At 52.8% G+C, this 17865-nt stretch overlaps 1 protein-coding gene across 1 annotated transcript in view; it reads right to left on the reverse strand.

Annotated features, from left to right (window-relative positions):
* Positions 1–17865, reverse strand: part of LOC138807596 (endophilin-A2) — a 28653-nt gene that overhangs the window by 10117 nt on the left and 671 nt on the right. The window lies entirely within an intron of this gene.

The raw sequence follows: 17865 nt of genomic DNA on the forward strand, positions 1-17865 counted from the left end.
GCCGTAACCAAGCTGGGTGCAGGCACTGGCCAATGCTCCTCCCTTGGAGGTGACTCTGCAGTCCCAGAAATAGGGAGGTGAGGCTGCCCACCCGCCTGGCCTGTCCCCTGTGCTGGTGGAGGATAGGGCAGGCTGAGCAACTCAACCCAGAAGGGGCCCTGGGCAGCTGTCCTCCCAAAGCCCAGGACCTGGTCCATGGGCTGTCCTCACACTGTGCTGGGGTGTGGCATCAGCAGGCCCATGGTTCACTGCTCCTGGGGACTTTTGTGGGGAACCTGCTCCCTATCTACATGAGCTTGGCTGAGGTCCAGCTCCAATGCGAGCCATTCCTGGGGTTTCCACTGAAACCACAGGGATTGCCCAGAAGGCAGAAGTACCAAGCCACAGCAACTCTGGCACTCCTGGCCAGCCAGACACTGGCTCTGAGGGTGCCAGGGCTGGTCCGGCAGACCATGCAAGAGACCGCACTCCTTTCCACCTACAGAAAGGGCCCAGCCCAGGAACACCTATGCTCGCCACACAGGGGAGCAGATTTGCAGGCAGGCGCCGGCCCTCCATCCCTGCACCCCAGGGACACAGGGACAATATCCAGAGGGGCTGCTATGGCAGGGCAGGCCTGGAGCTCCAGTCCCCAGCATGTGGGGCCCACGTGGCAGCTCAGGCCAGCAACAGCACAGGCAGAGGCAGGTCTCACCAGATACCCCCAACCTGGGAAGGTGGCTCGGCCCAGGACACGGCCGGCCAGGTAAAGAGGGCAAAGCTCCGGGTCCTGTGAAGAACACAGGCGCCTCAGCAGAGCTGGCCCTGGCCTCACAGAGACACTGAGGAGACACAGCTCTTGGCCTCAAGACCCAGCTGAGCTTGAGGTGCAGTGGCTGCCAGAGAAGCTTCTCCTAGAAACAAGCTGCATCTGGAATGTTCTCCAGAGCAACAATGCCCAGACAGAAATCAGCTGGGTGCACTTAAGTTTTTCAACCTGGGGTTAAGGCAGGAAGGCTGTGGGTCAAATGCTGGTAAAAAATCAATGTCAGACGAAAAGTTCTAAAAGGAGAAACTGAAGCCACAAACAAATGAAGCCATGAATCCCTGGGGGCCCTGCCAGGCATGAGCGCCGTGAGCACCTGCTGGGGACTGCAAGGTACAATGCTGTCCCCGCATGCGCAGGGAGGATGAGGTGTGTCCCAGAACAGATCTTTCATCGATGGCGGGCTGATGCAGAAGGCTCTTCAGGAGAGCCTGGAAATGGGGCCTGGCCATCCCAGGGGACTGCAGAGCTGGGGAAAGTGCCACCCACACCACCTGCATTAAACCCTGGGAGGAGGCAGACGGGCACAGGTGGGGGGGGGGGTCCCACCAAGGGTCAGGTGCTCCCTTCAGGACTAGAAAGCCAGGTGGCAGATCAAGGCCCAGAGCCCCTCGCCAGTGCGAACACAGATAATACCTCTCCAAGCCTAAGACCCTTCTACCTTTGTGTACGTGTCAGTCCTGGGGCTTGAACTCAAGGCTTGGGCGCTATCCCTGAGCTTCCCTGCTTAAGGCTAGCCCTCAACCACTTGAGTCACAGCTCCACTTCCGGGTTTTTGGTGGTTAGTGGGAGATAAGAGACTCACTGCTGGGCTTGTTTCAAACCTTGAGCCTCAGATTTGAGTCGCCTAAGTAGCTAGGGTTATAGGCTTGAGCCACCAGCGCCCAGCTCCTTCTACTTTTAAAGACCTAATTAAAGAGAAACCTGGTCTGAATCTCTCCTGAATGACTAGCCCCTGCCTCCTCGCTGGAGGAGGGACTTGGCCACTGCTGCACCCCACACACAGTCTTTGCCCTGCGGTTCTGAGAGTGTGACCCCCCTGCTGGGGACTTGTGCCCTGCTCACAGAGGCTGTTCCAGCCCCTGCCCATCTCCCACTGCTGTAATTCCATTCTCAAGTCAGCACAGCCTCCAACGCAAGGAAGCGCTCCCTGAGAACCTAGCACCCAGTGATGATGGGATATCTAGGGGAACGCAATGTACCCCAGCTCTGGGCAGCCCAGAGGACAGGACTCCTCCTCCAAGGCCCCTCCTGTGGGCCCGAGAAGCTGGCTCTAGCTGAGGTCATCTATCCATCACAGTGGGCTGTCACAGCCCCAGGACAGTGTGGGGTAAGAGGAGGGTGAGGGGAGGGAAGTACCCTGCAATCAGCACCACCCCGCCCTGCCCCCACTGGGGTCTGCCATCCAGCCCCAGTCCCTGGACATCGGCCCCAGGCAAAGGGTCATGGTGCTCCCACTAATGCTGCCCTTTAACCTAGTGAGTCAGGCCTGAAAGCCTGGCTGGGGGAAACTCAGAAAGGAGACGCCCTGGGCAGAGGAGGGAGCTAGCTGTGGGCTGCTCTGCCCTTCCACTCACCCTGGGGGTGGCCTTCCTTTCCACAAAGCTGCCCCTTGTGCCCTAGGAGGGATGCCTGCGCACACCAACCCAGGAGGCTCCGGGTGGGCAGGGGCTATTCCCTTCTAAGAGAGCCTTAAAGGCCACAGAGAGAAAGGCACCCCAGGACTTCCTTACCACGGCCAATGTGCATTTGAGTAACACCCACATGGAGCCCACCCGAACGGGTGCTTCCAGCCAGCAGGGTGGGCGCCTGGCAGGGCTGGTGGACATAGCTCCACACCCAGTAAGGGCTCGGGCAAAGCATATTGGTTGGAATCATATTTGTTGAGACAGTAAGTGAACAGCTTTGCCCTTGGGCGGGCTATCAGCAACAGGTCAAAACAGCAGTGTAGCCATGAGGCAAGGGCAGGTGGCAGGCAGGTGGCTGGCCTGGTAGCTCTACCACAGGCTATGCTTGGCACTGCCAGTCAGTCTAAGCAGAGTGCAAACTTGGGGGCAGTAGATCACTTGCCTGGTATGCATGAGGAGGCCCTGGGTTCCAGCCCCAGCATCACATCAACACACACACACACACACACACACACACAAACACTATACAACCCTACCAACTCTGGCCGCTCTCCGCTGAGCTGAGTGTCAGCTGGGGGAGTCTGTCCTGAGGGTAGAGTGAGGAGGGGCTTTAGCCCTGTCACATGGCTGCTGTGAAGAGGCTTCATGGCGACCCTTCTTTCCTTTTTTGCTCACACAGGGCTTTGGCCTCAAGGTCTTGTACACTTGACTGTCTTGCTTGCTGATTGCGGATGCTCCACCATTTAAGCTTTTTGTTGGTTAACTGGAGGCAGTCTCCTCCACTTTGCTTCCCCAGGCTGGCTTCCTAAGTAGCTTAGTTATAGGCATGAGCCAGCACTGCTTGACCCTTCTGTTTCAGGCTGGCTTGGAACTCTTGATCCTCCTGCCTCCTCTGCCTCCCAAGTACAGGCATTACAGGGGTACACGACCCCACCAGCCCCAGGTCAGGGAGTGAAGCTGCCAGAACTCCCAGAACCAGTGCAACACAGCAAGGCTCATGCCCCAGACACATGTGGTGCTGGCTGGGGGAGCACCTGTGAAGTGGCAACAAGGAATGTGCACCAAGACCAGTGGAGGCTGGCAGAAAAGCCCCCCCCCCATCCCGGGCATAAGCAGAGGGCAGCTCGGGCCTCCCCAGGAGCCTGGAGAGATGCCAGGACAGGGTGCGTGCCATCCTGGCGACAGCTCCCTCCTCCTCATTCCTTCCTACATCCATTTCCAGCTGTCCTCCAACGCTGCGTCCTGTGTGTCATCCCGGTGTCCTTCCCACACAGAAGGGCGCCTCCCCCCAGGGCTGTTTGTCATCAGTCTGAGCCATCACCACGCACATCTGGAACAGCTCCTGCCCTGGGCTGACAGTCAGGGTCAAAGTCAGCTGGTCAGGTCCAACCTTCCTTCCTGTTCACGCAACAGCTATTTGTTATTTTTCCATGCCAGGTGAAGGAGAGGAAGAAAGGTGAGTATGTGGAACTTGAGTGTACACATGAATGCCAGGAAGAGTGAGTGCAGGAGGGAGGCCCTGCGTGCTTGCAGGAGGAGGGCAGGGCTGGGGACAGAAAGGCAGGAAAAAGGAAACATGGGGCTGCCCTGGAAGCATGGCTGTACGATTTAACCGGAGTGTGGCTGGGGCCTGTAGGCTCAAGGGTAGGAGAGCATTGTGGAGCTTGGAGGTGCCCACCACCCTTTCCACAGTTTGGGCTTTTAACACAATGGCCAGGACCCTGTTGTAGGGCTTCAGAGCCACAGGGTTACCTGAACATTCTAGTTAAACGGCAATGGCTGAGGGAGTGCTGGGTCTGCTGGTCCCTACGGTGGGACTCCAGGGCCCCTGGGGCCAACTTCTGTGGAGCTGAAGAGCTGAGGGAAGTCAGAGGAAGCACCACTCTTGGCAATGTCACCTACGTTGGTGGTCAGCGCTGGGTCCTAACCTTGCTCACTTTGGCACACACACCACTGCTGGGCTGTGTGGAGTGGCCCCGCGAGGCCTGGGCACTGAGGGGTGGCACTGTCAGGGGGTGGTGAAACATAAAGGGATGGCCCTGGGGAGGCCTTTAGGGTGGACCTGCAAGGGGATGGGGGGCCCCAGCCCTTCTCCTTTTTGTTTGCTCTGCCACACACTGCTGCCGTGGTGAGCAGCCACCCCACAGGTCTGCCACCTGTAGCTCTGTCACCCACCATGGCCTAATGGCCTCAGGTCTTCTGTGACAGAAGCGCAAAGCTGACGCACAGCTGGCCCTCACCCTCGGGGAAGCACAGGGCCAGGGCTCCGTGAGGCTCTGGACACAATGCTTTCATCAGGGGTCAGTACGTGGCCTTGCTCTGTGCATAGGGAAGAACCCCTTTTATTTCCTCACAGAGCAAAGGTTCTCTGATACTTTTTCTCTGTGATGCTAGTCACAGCCTTGGTGCCTTAGGAACACTAGATGGTGCGTGAGTCCCAAACAGCAAAATCACCAACCAAACACACAAGAGTATGAGAAGTGTGGCACTAAATAGACTGCGGAAAAGATGCCCTGGGGTGCAGGTAGGCCCTTGGCCTGGCAAGGTCAAGTCTAACCCTAGCCCTGAAAAAGAAAGGTGCCACCGTATAGCTAGCTCAGAGCTGGGGCAAGCGACCAGCTGCCCTTTCACCCAGGCCCTCGCTGCTGTGAGCTCATGCTGCTGGCACTACAAGTAAATCTCAGAAAGTATTTGCAAGCTGGGCGCTGGTGGTTCATGCCTGCAATCCTAGCTACTCAGGAAGCTGAGACCTAAGGGTTGTGGTTCAAAGCCAGTTTGGGCAGCCTCATAGTTTGTGAGACTTACCTTCTCGTAGGTGGACCTGTGGCTCAAAGTGGCAGAGCACTAATCTTGAGCAAAAAAGCTCAAGGACGGCGCCCAGGCCCTGAGTTCAAGCTCCACGACCAACAACAAAAAAAAGTATTTGCAAATGCTAAGTCCTGGGGAGCCCAGGAGACCTAGGAGGAGAGGATTTTAGGGGACTCAGCCTCTGAGTGAACAAACTGAAAATAGAGGTTCTTGCGGGATTTCACAGGCCAAACTGAGGTCTCAGAGCAGGGAATGGCATGGTTGCCCTCAGTTCCCCCAGATGTGAGGCCACACGGTGCAGACCCTGGCTTCGAACGCCCCCCTACCTTGCTGGCCAGGAGCCCAGGCACAAACAGCACAGGGCAGCTGAAATATCACACCTTACAAGTACCCATACACCTGACACCCCGCAGCTCTGGGGCCAAAGTTTTAGGTCACACAAGTCAGATGAGCTGTATTGTTTCCAGGCTAGGACTCCTAAAGGCCTGCATGGTTACATAAAGGCAGGCAGGCTCTTAACCTGACACAGGCCCCAGGCTCCTCCTCCCGCCCACTGGGGAACGAGGGAAAGCTCTTCTGAGCATCTCCCCCATATCACCCCATATGTGGCTGCAGGAGGAAGGATGCACAGTGGTTGTGCAAGGGCCTGAGAGAAAGCCACAGAGCAGCTAAGTGCACCGGGTCAGAGTGCCACCAACTCAGCCCCTGCAGCCCACCAACAGCACCCAGCCAGAGAAGCAATTCCAAAGAACCAGCCAACCATACAGCCCATTTCAGTGAGGTGCAGACCAGACATAGTACTGCCTCCTTCCTGCTCACAGGGCGGCATGATGCTTGTGGTTCATTTATACTGGGTGGTGGGCACGGACTATGGCTGTCATCCCTTTGGTGCCTCTTGAGGTGGGAAACACCTCATGACACACACTTAGCAAGGAAGGGACATGCCCTTGTGGTATGTGGGCTGAGTGTAACTGGCTCAGTGGAGGGTACTCCCCACACCTGGGGCTCCCAATTCCTCCCAGCACCCTCCAGCTCCACAGCTTCTCCTGGGAACCTACAACGTTCTAGCAGGTGAGCTCCAAAGCTCACAGCCCAGAGTGTGCCAGGATAGAGCTTCCCAGAGGGCCTGGGGAAAACAGCCCTAACACCAGGCAAAAATGACATCAGACCATCATATCAGCCCCACCCAGGGGGGCCCACAGCGACTCCTGTTTCTTCTTGGGGGTGAGACTCAGGGCTGATGGAGTGGCAGGAAGGGGGAAAGCAAGAAGCACTAGACTAACTCAAAGTGTTTTGTTATGATGTCTCCAAATCTTCTTAAAATGACAGCAAGGAAGAGTTTCACCCCCAGGGAAAAGGAAAGATGGGAACCAGGCCAGAGTGGGTCAGGATGGAGAGATTGTACCCAGGGTGTCCCCAAACAGAAAGCACTTGTAAGTAGAAGCCTGGGTGTTAACTGCTATGTGCAGGGTGAGGAGAGGGGCAGGGGGGACATGAGTGGGAAACTGATATGCAGGGTCCTTGTAGGGTCCTCCAGGGAACAAGTTAAGCCCCCCAAAATGACAGAATTGCCCTGCTTAAAGGAAGCAGGACTATTAAGGAATCTATACACACAGAAAAATGAATGCAGGTGGGAAAATATGGGTAAGAATCAATCTTGGGAATGTAAATCAGCGAAGCCACTAATGAAATCAATATGGAAGTTCCCCAAGAAACTAAGCAGAGCCACCACCACATGGTCCTGTTCTGCAGCTCTTGAGTGCACAGCAGAGAAACGTCAGCAACATGCAAGAAGACACTGCACACCATGTTACAGTGGCACTATTCACCACAGTGCACCAACAACCAACAACCAGGTAAAGAAAATGTATTAGCCAAAAAGAAGAATGAAATTACAACTGGAACTGGAGGGTTTGGGGAGGTTTTCTTTTTGACATATTAGAGTTTGAATTCAGGGCCTTGTGCTTGCTTGGGCCAACTCCACCAGCCCAAAGAGGATCATCAAAGTAAGTCAACTTAGCTGGATGCCGCTGGCTCACGCCTGTCATCTTAGCTACTCAGGAGGCTGAGATCTGAGGATCACGTATCAAAATCGGCCCAGGCAACACCACCCAAAAACCAGATGTGGAGCAGTGGTTCAAAGTAGTAGAGTGCTAGCCTTGAGTGAAAAAGCTCAGGGACAGCGCCTAGGCCCTGAGTTCAAGCCCCATGGCTAATAAAAACAAGTAAGATAAACCAAGGTTAGAAAGACGAGCAACCATGTTTCCACTCATATGTGGCATGTAGACCTAAAAAAAAAAATATGGCATGACTGTAAAACAGTACTGGAGTGGGGGGTGGATGGATAGGTGGGGAGGGAGAAAGGAGAGGATAAGAGGAACGTGTGTGAATATTACAGAAGTAAACTACAGCTATAGGTAAGTAAATGTAACATAACCCAGTAAACCTCTTTAGAAGGGTGAGAGGTCAAGAAAGAGCAATAGTGAATTTGATCAAAGCACTTTATATGCTTTGATATCACAGTGAACCCCCTTTGTACAATTAATTACATTAATAAGGAAAAGGCTGGGACTCACAACTATTATATCTTGGGTTTGATCCCCCGTACCATAGAAGACAACACACACACACACACACACACACACACACACACACACACACACACACACACACACACACACACACACACACACACACACACACACACACACACACACACACACACACACAAAACAACCAAACCAACAAGGAGAAAACAGGGCTGGACTGTGGCTTACTAGCCAAAGCCATGGAATAATATATAGGAATATCAGTATGGCAACACCCAGCCAGCCAGGCCTGACTCAAGGTCTCACAGGGATCTGGCTGTCACCAAGTTACCTGACCTACAGCTGTCAGCTGAGGGGAAGCAGTCTGCAGGACCCCCTGATATAGGGTTGGAGTTGACATGGGAAAAGACACACAAAACGCACTGCATATACTGCAGAATGTAAGTTACCCTTACCACAATGATTTTGAAGATGCTTTCAGCCAGGAGAAATGGGGGGTCGGGAGGCCGGATTCCTAACAAGACAATGAGCTCTAGTACAGGATACATCTGAGGACTCAACCTCTGTTTATCCTCTGTTTAGGTCCACTGCTCTTACTGCCCCACTGGCTGTGACTGACAGGGAAGAAGACAAGGCTCTCCCTCTTTGTTTTGTGGGGCTGGGAATCCAGAGACTCATGGCTACTGGGCAGGGTTTTCACCCAATGGCCATAATGCAGCCAGACTTTTCTAAACTGTTTTAGTAGGTGAGCTTATCACAAAGGAAAAGAGCTCACCCATGAGACGTATGGAGTCACAGAGCATGCAGCATGTACCCAAAGTGCTGGCAGTGAGTGATGGCACTGGGTGGACTGCTACCTGCAGGCTGGACAGACACCTGTGAGGTGGGAGCCAGGGGAGTGGAGGCATGTGGACACAGGCTGGAAGGTGGGTATAAAGATGTGGTGGGAAGCAGGAGGCCCACAGACAGGACCCGAGATCCCCAAAGAGAACCAGGACAACAGGCAGGAGGCGTCCACAGAAGGAGTCTGACAGGACCCTGGTGTGGATGCCAGGCTCGGGTGAGGCTCAAGAGAGGGAAGTAGAAGCCAGGCCAACTGGACCTGGGGAGCAGGTTCTGGGGAACAGGGAGTAGTCCGGTTTGGAACAAGTAGGCCAGCCTGTACGTGCAAACCTGGTGTGTTTGAGCCCCTTCGAGGAGAAGGAAATACACCTACTGTGTATCCTGGGCCTGCTATGGCCCTGTGTTAAACTTGGACCCTCGGGCCCTGTCAGTGCACTCCTGGTCATAGCCCCCCAAGGGCTCAAGGCACATCCTAAGCTAAAAGGCCGTCTGGTCTTTGACTTTCTGATCTCCTTTGTAGACCAGTTAGACCTGTTGCAACCAAGTTCTCAAAGGTCTCGTTGGCAACCCAATTCCCTGGACTCCCTGGAGCCCAACTCAGGCAGACCTGATGCCAGCCATCCACAGACCACACTGAGGGGCAGCCCCTCTCACTCTGAGGAAGGTTCCAGAAAGCAGAACTTCTTGTCAGTGTCTCTGTCCCTCCCCTCTCTACCCCCCCTCTTTATGCCCCCCATCCCATGGCTTGAACTCAGGGCCTTGGGTTCTGTCCCTTAACTCTTTTTGTCCAATGTTCTCTACCATTTAAGCCACAGTATATTTTCTGTCTTTTTGGTGGTTAATTGGTAATAAAAGTCTCATGGTAAGACTTTCCTGCCTGGGCTGATTTTGAACTTCAATCCTCAGATCCAGCTTCTTGAGTCACTACCAGCACCTGGTGCACTCACGCTCCCCCACCCCCTCCCTCTCTCCTTTGGTGCCAGTTTTGGGCATGACTTGGGGCCTGGGTACTGTCTCTGAGCTTTTGTGCTCAAGGCTAGTGTTCTACCACTTGAGCCACAGCTTCACTTCCAGTTTTCCTTGTGGTTAACTAGAGAGAAGATTCCATGAACTTTCCTGCTCGGGCTGGCTTTGAACCATGATCCCGAGATCTTAGCCTCCTGAGGATTACAGGCATAAGCCCCCTCCTCCCCCTGTCAGTCCTGGGACTTGACCTCAGGGCCTGCACACTGTCCCTGAGCTTCTTTTGCTCAAGGTTAGCATTCTACAACTGAAAGCCACAACACCACTTCTGGCTTTTTCTATGTGGTACTGAGGAATCCAACCCAGGGCTTCATGAATGCTAGGCAAGCACTCTACCACGAAGCCACATTACCCCCCCCCCCAAGTCAGTCATGGGGCTCAAACTCCGGGCTTAGATGCTGTCTTTCAGCTCTTCAGGCTCTACATGAGCCAAAGCACCACTTCTGGTTTTCTGGTGGTTTATTGGAGATAAGTCTCATGGACTTTCCTACCTGGGGTGGCTTGAATCATGATCCTCAGATCTTGGCCTCCTTGGTAGCTAGTATTACAGGTGTGAGCCACCAGCACCCCATGCCTCTCTCTTTTTGTTTTTGTTTTTTTTTTTTTTTTTGGTTCTGGTCATGTGGCCTGAACTCTGGGGCCTGGGCACTGTCCCTCGGCTCTTCAGCTCAAGGTTAGCTCTCTACCACTTGAGCCACAGCGCCACTTCCAGCTTTTTTCTTTTTGCTTATGTGGTGCTGAGGAATCGAACCCAGGGCCTCAGGCATGCAAGGCAAGCCCTCTACCACTGAGCCACCTTCCCAGCCCCGCCTCTCTCTTTTTAAGACAAGGTCTTATTATGTAGCCTAGGCTGGCCTGGATCTCCTGCCTCTGCCTCTTGAGTGCTGGGACTACAGATGTGTGTCACCAAACTCAGCCTGCCGATATTCTTCTGACCCAGCACGTTGGATGTAAGCCACCAATGCTTAGAGGGTGAAGGACCCACTTTAAGCAGTGGTCCTCCGATGATGCTGAGGACAAAGGAGGAGGCAGGCAGGGAGGTGGGAAGCAGAGAAGACAGGGTTAGGGAGGTAAGAGGCACGGGAAGAACAGAGTACAGGACACGGGAAGGGCCCTGAGCAGAGCAGAACAGAGCAGACTGGTTTGACTTAGGTGCATTACATGTAGGGCCAGGATGGGATTTAAGGGTGGGACCAGGGTTTAGGAACCAAGGATCCTCTCAATGGGGAGGGGAGGGAGGAAGGAGTGCTGGGACTTCCCTCCAGGTGAGGGGGAGGGGGCATTCTTCTCTTCTTCCCGCTAGGGTCTACTTTCACAAGGTCATTGCTATCTGCCTTTCAGGGAGTAGTGGGATGGGTCAAGGACCAGGCTTAACAGATACAGCACTGAATAGAAATACAGTCCCTGATGATGGACATGAATGTGAAACTTTGAGTGGGATATCCACCATTTGGGGGTCCAGGAAGACAGTGGGGTGGAGGCAGAGGTGACAGGGAAGGGCAAGCCCCTACCCTGCCACTCCCTGCCTGGGTACTTAACACTATATGTAGATGTTCGCACCCAAGGTATTAGCACACAGCATGAACCCCCAGTTCACCCCGTAACCACTGTCCAGGGAGTCCTTTCCCAAGTGACCAGCGGCAGTGCTGCATCAGGGCCAGGAAGGAAACAGTGCGTCTGTCTTCCTGCCTCCTGCCCGGCGGGTTGGGAAGTTTGCGTGGCCCCTGCAAGGGGCCTAGTCAGCAGGTTTTTCTAGGAGCTGAATGGAAAAGAAGGAAGAAGCCTGTGGGGGCTGGAGACTGCCCAATGGAAAACAGGAGCAGAAAGGCACCCAAAATGCAGTGCCAGGAACGCGCCTGTGGAACCCAGCCCTGCGGAAGACCAGGGACTGGGGGGAGGGAAGGGGGAGGGAAGGGAGAGAGAGACCAGCTGCTGCTGCGGAAGCTTGTGCATTCTTCCCTCCAGCTTTCCAGGGACAGCTCTGAAAAGGGGCCAGCAGAGCACCCCATACTCCATCAGGCACATGAAAAAGTGACTAAGACTGGACTTGGAGCCCTGGGGCTTCTGCCTGCCCTCCAGCCCAGGAAAGGAGAAACACAGGACCGCCTTCCCTTCCTCCCACCCCCCACCTGGCCAAGGTGGGGAAGTTGGCTACAAGCTCTAAATGAAAACAAACAAACACGAAGTTTCCCCAATGTGGCTGGTTTCAGATATTGGCAACATGGAAGAGGAACACAGGCCTGAGGCACAAAGGAGGAAGGACACAACTGTGCTCCCCATTCCTGGGACAAAGGCCACTGGACACACACACAAAGAACAATGGGAGGGCAGGTCTGCGTTGGACAAGCCAGACCTGAAAGTTGTCCTCTGAGGAATGGGGCGGACCAATGTGTATGACACATACACAGATACTTAGGGGTGCTTGGGCCCCAGATGCAATCCATGCTTCGAGGGTGGCTAAGCTGGAGGGGTAGGGACATTGCTGGGTTTGGTAGTCTCAAAACCAAACCAAAACTAGTGCCCCCAGCTTCTCAAGTGGAACAGGGAGGAACTGTGACCCTCACCCTGCAGGCGGTGATGAGGTGGCACTTGGACTGTAATTAAGCATGGCAGGGCCTGGTACTCACACACCCAGATAAGCAGGGCGATTAGCTCCCACGGAGCCCCAACTGGTCTTTAGAAAACACAGGAGTCTGAGTCAGAAGCGAACTTTTGGCTCTGTGCTTATACATGGCCTAATAATGTACAACAGTCACACGTGGCAGAAATTCGAGAAAGGGGCCAGGGGTGGGGCTCTATGTTGGAGCCCTTGCCCACATTGTGCAAGGCCCTAGGCTCCAGCCCTAGTACTGCAAAGGGAAAGAATCAAGGAAAAACAATACTTGCTCCAGGCACAGTCCTGGTTTACAGAGCAGATGGTACTTGAGGGCCTTCTAAGATGCCAGCCATGTCTCCAGGTACTGCTTACTCTGCCTCCTGCCTTTCCCATGAGATGGGGCCAGGGGTCCCCAGCATCTGATCCTCCCCTATTCCTACTATGCTTCTCATAGGAAGAGTGAGCCTTCTTTCCAAACCCAGAACCTGGACAGGGAAACAGCAGGAGAGGAAGGGAGGCATGGCTCGGTGATAGAGAGCTTGCCTAGCATGCAAGAGGCGCTGGGTTCCATCCCCAGCAACCATTAAAAAAAAGAAAAAGAGAGAGGTGGTGGTTGTGAATTTTCCCCCTCACTCAGGTCTGCCAAGTTTTTCCCTTTCAAACCTTCTCCCTCCTTTCAGGCAAAAAAAGAAAAGAAAAAGGTCAGTTCAGCATTCCAGACAGCTGTCAGTGCTAGCCTTAGTTACTCTTTCCAATCTGCATGTGGTCAGGCCACAAGAGCGATCAGGAAACCAGGCAAGTGGCTGGGGCTGGAAGTCACGTCCCCAAACACACGTGTGCAGTGGGACATAAACTGAGTCTGCATCCTGCTAGGGGGTTTTCTTCGTGTATAAATTTCCTTAGATCCCCCAAAATACTCTCACTCCCACCCCTTCTAGATGGGCACATATCTAGAGTGGATTACAAGGGCATGAGCCAGGGAGGCTGTACCACCAGGCTCTGTACTGAGCTGACTTCCCTGGCCAGGAAGAGAAGTAAAAGCTCACATACTTCCGGCCCTCGTTCCACCTGACAGGCTATGCTGGTGATGGCTGTGTGGAGAGGGTGCAGGCCCATCTCAGGAGGCTGCAGCTCTCCTCTCACAGCCTCACCTGCTGGGATCCAGCTCCCCTCTCCACCTGGCTTGTTTCTCAATTTAGAAGCAACACTTTGGCAAGTCTTTGGAATATAGAGCCTGTCTTAGAGTGGGAATTCTCAAGCTCAGTGGGCAAAACTGCTGATATCTGGGAAGGAAGATGCTTGAGCTAACTAGTGAACTGAAAGGCAGGACCCCTGGCTCTACCATCAGCTCCTTCTCTGTAGCCTGTGACAACCCAACAAGGTCTCAGACTCTGCCGGATGAAGGGTGGATGAGGAGTCAAAGTGAGATGACAGGAAAAGAAAGGGCACAAGCTTCTGCCATTTCAAAAATACCAGAACCATAGGACTGGGAAGGTGGCTCAGGGGTAGAGCGCTTGCCTCGCATGCATGAGGCCCTGAGTTTGATTTCTTAGCACCACATAAGCAGAAAAAGCCAGAAGTAGTATTGTGGCTTAAGTGATAGAGTGCTGGCCCTGAGCTGAAGAGCTGAGGGACAGCGTCCAGGCCCAGAGTTCAAGCCCTATAACCAACAACAACAACAAAAAAAAACCAGGCAGGGGTGGTAACTACTCAGGAGGTTGAGATCTGAAGATCATGGTTCAAGACCAGCCCTGGCAAAAAAAAAAAAATCCAAGAGATTCCATCTCCAATTAACCAGCTAAAAGCCAGACTGGAGGCATGGCTCAAGTGGTAGAATACCAGCCATGTGTAAGAAAGCCAAGTAAAAAGGGAAGGCAAGCATGCAGGCATGAGCACACAAACACACACACTCCCCCCTCACACTGCCACCACTAAAACCAAAAGACCTGACAGAGCAGACACAGAGATCTGGATGTTGAGTTTTACATAGTATCCACCAAGATATATTAGGCTACCTTTGGGTTGGGCACTGGAAGATTCGGGAGCTACCCTAAAAATAGCCCGCCATGATTCTCTGGCTTCTAGTTTAATTATCCTCATTTCCATCAGACCTTAAAGCAGGGACCCTCCCCCCAGCTCCTCGCTGTGGACAGTTGGAGCCAGGTCATTCTTGGGGTGTGGGTCTGCTCTACTCATGGTGATACTCAGCAGTGTTCCTAGCTTCCTTCTACTGCTTACTAGATGCCAGCAGCACCTGCTGAGTTGTGACCAAACATGTCCTTGGGTGCTGTCAAAAAGCCCTGCAGGGCCGAACTGGCCCTGGGTGAGATCACCGTCCTACAGGAAGAGGGAAAATGCCCCTGCGTAAAGAGGGCAGTGCATTTATTGCAGTTGAGTCTACTGGCTGAGTGGCTGGAGAGGGCTGAGGAGAAAAGCCACATGGACATCCTCAGCCAGATGAACAAGTAGGAGGGTGGGGAGTGCACACAGTCTTGTGGAAGGGAATGGAATTCAGCCTGGGTCATTCTCCACAGCTTGGACATCACAGAGTCCATTGGCAGGACCACTGGCAGTCCTTGCCGGGACAGGCCTCGGAATTCAGAAACAGTAAATGGATCCTTACACAAGTAAGTAAGGCCAAGCTGCCCCATGTACACTTCATAGTTCCAACCACAAGCCCAAAGACAGAAGGCTCTGGTGGCTGGCCCACAAGGCTGAGCAGGTGCCTCTGGCAGAGTGCAAGCAATGTGGACCACCAGTAGGCTCTCACAGCTAGGGGTGGGGAGGGGAAGGTCCTCAGACATCACTCTGAGGTGACTTCATGGTGCAGGAATTCTTCTACGATCACCACAATCATCTGCCCTGTGGGAGAGACCTCATTGGACCAGCAAGTCACATTTCTAAGGACTTCCACGGGCACATGGGCTCCTACCTGCTGGCCAAGGCCTTGCCCACTTAATTCCATCCTGCTGGAGCAATGGGGCAGTGCTGTGTTGAACAGCCTTCAAATTCCTCTGTATTAAATCTCTCTTCCTCTACGGTTTAGCAATCACCTGCCATCTAGAGATGACACCTAATCCTTTCTTCTTAGACAACTATTAGTCATTGCTTTTTTTCCTCCAGGGACAAAAGACACCAGCTGTCTGTCGGTGGACATTCATTTCTCTTCCTTCTCATTGGGCCCCTTCAAACTGTGGGGAGACCCTGCTCACCAGCACGGCCCAAACAATTCCCAATGGGTTGCTCATCCTCTGTGGAGTCCATCTGCCCAAACTCCACATCCAATGCTCTTAATCTGCACTGATGCACAGTCCAGCATGAATCAAGGTACTCAGGGCTTCTTGGCTTTGAAATTGTAAACACAACTGTCATCAGGCACAAGTGGCTTATGCTTGCAATCCCAGCTACTTGGGAAGCAGGCAGCAGAAGGGTTGTTGTTCCATCTCAACATATAAGTTGGACATAGTGGCATATGCAACTGTGGTCCCAGCTACGCAGGATACTTAAATAGAAGGGTAATGGTACAGGATGGCTAATGAGAGATACAGACCTTATCTGAAAAAAACAACTGAAGCAAAAAGGGCTGGGGGTGTGGCTCAAGTGATAGTTTCTGTAAGTATAAGGCCCTGAGTGCAAAAAAACAAAAACAAAAACAAAAAAACCAACTACCTGGGTGGCCAATGTCAGGAGGATCACAGTTCCAGGAGAGCCAGGGCAGAAAAGTTCAAGAAACTAGTTTCTGGAAGCAATGAGTGGAGCTATGAAGGGAAGCCTAATGTAGCAGATCATGGCTCAGGCACATGCCTGGGCAAACAGGGAGACCCTATCTCAAAAGTTACCAGGAAGGGGCTGGGAAGGTGTCTCAGTGGTAGAGCACTTGCCTTGCATGCCTAAGGCCCTGGGTTCGATTTCTCAGCACCACATAAGCAAAAAGAAAAAAGCCAGAAGTGGCGCTGTGACTCAAGTGGTAGAGCGCTAGCCTTGAGCTGAAGAGCTGAAGGACAGTGCCCAGGCCCAGAGTTCAGGCCCCACGACTGGACCCAAAAAAAAAAAAAAAAAAAGTTACCAGGAAAAAAACAGGGTTAGAGATGTAAGCCAGCCTACTGAACCACATATATATCCAGCATTTTGCAGAGTAAACTGCAGCTTTGCCCAGATTTAAGAGCAGCAGGTCCTGGACTTTACGAAAGTTCTCTAGACCTGTCACAGGTAAAATGCATGTAGTCTTGAATTTAGTATTCAACTTCTGGGAATTTTTCCTACAAAATCATTCTCACCTGGGTGCCAAGATGTTCACTGGCTATTCACTGTGGTGTAGCAGAAGGTTTCAGAAACAATATGAATATCTATCAAAGATATAAAGCAGGAGCTGGTGGTTCATGCCTGTAACCCTGGAGGAAGCTGAGATCTGAGAATCTACGTTTGAAACCAGCCAGGGCAGAAAAGTCTGTAAGACACTTCTCTCCAATTAACCAGCAAAAAGCTAAAATTGGATCAGTGGCTCACAAATTGTAGAGCACCAGTCTTCAGTGAAAAAGCTCAGGGACAGAGCCCAGGCCCTGAGTTCAAGTCCCAGTACACACACGTACACACACACACGGATTAAAAAAAAAACAAGATGCAAACTAGCACCTGCCTGACAATCTAGCTATTGAGAAACTGAGGCAGTATAACCCCTTGAGCTTAGGAATTTGTGGCCACCTGTCTCAAAAATCAATCAAACAACCCAAGAAACTAGGAGTTTGCTTTAGTGCAGATGGTCTAGAAGGAAGCCTGGTATGTGCCTGTCAGGAGACTACAATTAAACCCAAGAGTTCGAGGCCAGTCTGGCCAACACTATGAGACCCTGCCTCAAAACAAAACAAAATAAAAAGGGATGGGGTGGGGGGGAATCAGAGAAGGGAGGCAAATTCTGCCTTTAGGAGTGACATTACAATGATGTCTAAGGACATTTTGAGTGGTAAGACTGAAGGGCACTGCTGCCATGGAGTGGGTGGAGGCCAGGGACACAGCTACACCATCCTGTAGGGCTCAGGACGCCCACTCCAGAGAACAAACCATTTCCCAGCATCAACAAAGCCCCAGCTGGAGAATTCCACCTCCAGTAGGATCTCCAAGATGCATTTTATAAAACATCTAGGATCATCCAAAATACACTCACGTTATGTGCATGGTTTTTTGAAAACGAAATAAGAATGAAAGGGCTTTTTAAGGAACTGGCAACAATCCCAAAAGCCTGAAGGTTGTGGTTGACGGGGAAGTGGCTTCTGACTACCCTTTCAACTTGGTCCTGTGTCCAAAATGAGAGACTTCTGCAAAGAATCACTCCAAATAGAAAACTTCCTTGCCCAAGGCTGTCTAGCTTGGAGCAAAAGCCTGGGGACTTCATTGCTTCTGCATCTAGAATTTGGGGGAGAAGGTGCCTGGCGCCCCTGAGCCACGAGGCTCAGGCCTGTAATCCTGGCAGTTATTCAGGAGGCTGAGACTCGAGGGTTGTGACTCAAAGCCAGCCTGGACAAGAACAATCTGTGAGACCCTTATCTCCAATGAACCACCCAAAGGCCAGAAGTAGAGCTGTGGCTCCATGGTACAGCGCCAGTCTTGGGGGCGCGC

The sequence above is a fragment of the Dipodomys merriami genome, unplaced genomic scaffold, assembly GCF_024711535.1.
Source record: "Dipodomys merriami isolate MVZ:Mamm:240054 unplaced genomic scaffold, mDipMer1.0.p SCAF_421, whole genome shotgun sequence".
Lineage (NCBI taxonomy): Eukaryota > Metazoa > Chordata > Mammalia > Rodentia > Heteromyidae > Dipodomys > Dipodomys merriami.